The sequence below is a fragment of the Cricetulus griseus genome, chromosome 2 (assembly GCF_003668045.3).
Source record: "Cricetulus griseus strain 17A/GY chromosome 2, alternate assembly CriGri-PICRH-1.0, whole genome shotgun sequence".
Lineage (NCBI taxonomy): Eukaryota > Metazoa > Chordata > Mammalia > Rodentia > Cricetidae > Cricetulus > Cricetulus griseus.
Window position 1 is genome coordinate 276,778,243 of NC_048595.1, and position 3,814 is coordinate 276,782,056.

Sequence of the window (3,814 nt, forward strand, 5' to 3'; positions counted from 1 at the left end):
AAATGACAAAATTAAATTGATCAAAAACTACATAGTGGAATTGGAGAAAAGCTAAAATGGTATTTAGAGGAAGAAATGGAGCCTTAAAATATACATGAAAGGATAGAAATGTTGAAATTTAAAGTAAATGGCAGTAAATAATTAAAATAACCCAAGCAGTAGAGTGTGTATATAAAGAAAAAATGAGGTAATTGTATCAATTAATAATGTTTTCAATAATTAAAATACTGACAGGCTTTAGTGGTGTTCAAAATGACACTGAGGCAGTTTACTGAGGAGAAAGGAGTTTATGAGAGAAATCATTAATGCTATGGTTAGACAAAGCATGGCACAGTGCTAGCTCTAGAGACTCACAGCATAGTGGGGTCTCTGAGAGAGGGACCATGTGGCAGAAGTGACATCCTTGTTATACCTGTCTGTGAATGGGGGAGGCTTCACAGTATAAAGCTGTAGACTGTTTGGTTTCCAGGAAGGAGGCAGAGGAGGAGATGGGGAGCAGGATATGACTACTTACACTTCCATGTTAACTTACACTTAACTTAATACTTATACTTAATACTTACACTTCCATGTTAACTCAGTTCCCAGGGGAGAGGTCCTGGCACCTGAAAGTCTGTTGGCTATAGACTCAATGTCTCCATAGAATGCTTGTGGGCATCCCTGAAAGGAGGCTGTCCCAGATAGCATGGCTCACACAAAGGCTGGGTTCTGATATTACACTCATACAAATAAATGTACATTTTTTCACATAAAGGAATATAAAACTATTTATTGACCACTGTTCACCATTATTTACAATAAAGTAAATATACAGTTGGATGATATTCTGATACTACAAAGTTACTTTTCTGGCTCATTGAACCAGAACCAAATACTGAAAAGATGGATCCTACCAGTAAGGAATGAGTCAGGGTAAAGAAAAAGCATGCAAGTCATTAATTTATATTACCAAATTTTGTTCATTTATGTCAATGGGTCTGAAATTGTCAACATCTTCTTTAATTGTATTCCATTTCCACAGCAAACAGATAGTCCACGAATCACAACCTTTTAGGAGATTTCAACTTTCTACAAAAGAATGGTTCACTACAGGAACCTTTACATGCCCACTTAAGTCTTTTTGTTTGGTTTTTAGAGATAGGGATTTCTCTATGTAGTCCAGGCTGACCTAGTCAGAGATCCCTCTGCCTTCAGAGTGCTGGGATTAAAGGCATGCACAACCACACCCAGCTTAAATATTGTTATTAAAACTGTCTAAATTCAATCTCTGAAGGGGGAGTTTGTAACGACAAAATTTTGTAAATAAACTACTGTATAATAAATTCTGATGTGCTTGCTGTAAAACTATCCGATAAATTAAAGAATCACCTACTTGTAAGGTTATGGTTTCAGGAAAATGTTCACAATGATGGAACCTCATCAATATATTTTCATCTGTGGTTTTTGAGTATTAGAAAACAAGACAAAACGAAAAAGTTACGTGTCTTATGCAACACACTAATACAAACAAATAACCCAGAATGGTCCTCTCTGTGTCTCAGTCAAAAGTAAGTTTTGGTTGACTAATGACTGCAAGATCTCCTCAGGGTTTAAGAAAAGCTGTTCTTCAAAGCCGAGGAAATACAACATGGTATCAAACATTCTATTGTGAAAGGAAGCAACTACAGAAAGCTTTTATTTGCCCAAAGGAATCAGTCAGTGCCTTTTGATGCAAAACAAAAACCAAAAATATCCCAACTACTATCAATACTTTCAAAACCAGCATATCAAACTCGATTTTTATTAGAGCACTATTTTTTCTACACTAGTAATTCAAAACCCAAGATCCAGATTTTATATATATATAAATATATATATAATAAATATATATGCAAACAATTATTAGGCTTCATCTTCTGGACAAGAATGCCAAGTCAGCCTCTCCTCATAAAAGGCAATAACAATCTGAGGACACTTCATATTTGCCTCCTTTGCCAGCACCAAGTCTGCCTCATCTGAGTCCTTTCATTTCATGAGAAACATTAATTCTCCACTGCTGTCTGTGGCACCAATTATTAGTTCAGGATCAAGACCTCTGGCAAAACCCCTTGGTTTGTCAGCAGCATCTCTCTTCTTCTCCGATTTGCTATCATCAGATTCACTGTCAGATAAAGATTTCCTTTTTGTACCATCTTTTTCTTTACCAGCTTTTTGAGAATTAAGAAATGCTTCAATTAATTCTGGACAATCTAAATTTTCTTCTGGTTCCCAAGTATTATCAGCATCTGTGAACCCATTCCACTTGAGGAAATACTCCACCTATCCATTCACTACACGCCAGTCCAGCACTTTCTCTACCAAAAATTCTTCAGGCTCTGCCTCTTCAACCTTTTTACTCTTTCCATTCTGTTTCTTTCCCATTTTTTGCAATGTAGTTTTGTTGGAGGCCATTTTTTTTTTAAATCGAAGACTTAAAGAGTTCCCATTCAGATGCTCCAGGTGCGGATCCTGCAGAGTCTCCCGGCTGCGCGCCTCAGCCCAAATAAAAGTACATTTTGATCAATGAATTATTTTAGGATGAAGATTTTTAACTTTTTGTGCTTTGAATTGAAGCTATAAGATCATTTAAGCATGTTAGCTTAAAATATGATCTTAAAATATGATCTGTAATTGTTATTAATTTCAAAATTAAGGCTTAATTTGGTATACCACTACTATAATCAATCAAAATTTGATTTCCTTGTATCTACACACACACACACACACACACACACACACACACACAAACCACACACACACACATTTTCAAATAACTTTTAATGGAATAAGGTTACAAACAAGCCAGTATATTATTAGTTAAATTCTAGACATTAATATCATATGTGAGATGATAACTTAGAGTTTCCTACATAATGATCAGAGAAAAATGGATTACTATCAGGAATATGGCCAAAGATCCCATTCCATAGTGAGCATCGTGTGTCTCTTTTCATTGTGTTAGGAAATCCTAAAAGACAACACCCAAGCCCAACTTAATTCCGTATTAAGTGATATTAACAAGTAAATGAATCCAAGTATTGTTTTTATCTAAATCTTAAACAATCAGTGATGATGATATTCTAGCAGTGATTATAAAAGCAAACATTTCCAATAGTTAATACAGTTGGATAGTGACTGTCTATCGCACTTGAATACCAAGTGCGATTCTAGCACAGTGCATTGCGTCTTTTAAAACATTCTGCCTCTCATAGGGTAAGACTTTAATAGGAAATAGTTGCAGAAATTTATATTTGACAAAAGTGTGGAATTGGACTAGAAACCAACAACAAAAACAAACAAGCGAAACCCTCAGGGCTTATGATGTTAGACACTAACCTTTCCCTTCCCTTTCTTCATCTGGTAGTTGAGACTGTTGGCAGTTTGGGGGAACTAGGAGTGAGCTCAGAAGCCTTAATGAGCAGAGCTAAAAGCCTGCAGATGAGTAAGCAGAAAAAGTCAAAAGGGCAGGGCTCAAACCATCTCCCCTAGAAAAACCTGCTGCAAGGCAGAGGGTTGGCAATGTTACAGCAAAAACATCCTTACACTTCTATAAAATTCTTCCTAGTTGAAATGAGTATGTCACTTTTTGGACACCTTAAGCTATTTATATTATATAGACATAGTTAATGTGGAGGCCTGTTTTCCTTCAGGAATCTGGAGCTTTGTTAGATACAAGGCAGAGAAACCCATTTTTAGGCTACAGTACAAACATGGGCATGGAGTCTCCAAAGAGCTTCTTCACTGAACGCATTTCACACACATCACCATTCAAATGTGGTAGTGAGGTGTGTTCTGC

The 3,814-nt window shown here is 36.2% G+C and overlaps 1 pseudogene; it reads right to left on the minus strand.

The window, feature by feature from the left end:
• Positions 1–1,989: 1,989 nt before the first annotated feature.
• Positions 1,990–2,400, minus strand: LOC113834228 (annotated as a pseudogene).
• Positions 2,401–3,814: the final 1,414 nt, after the last annotated feature.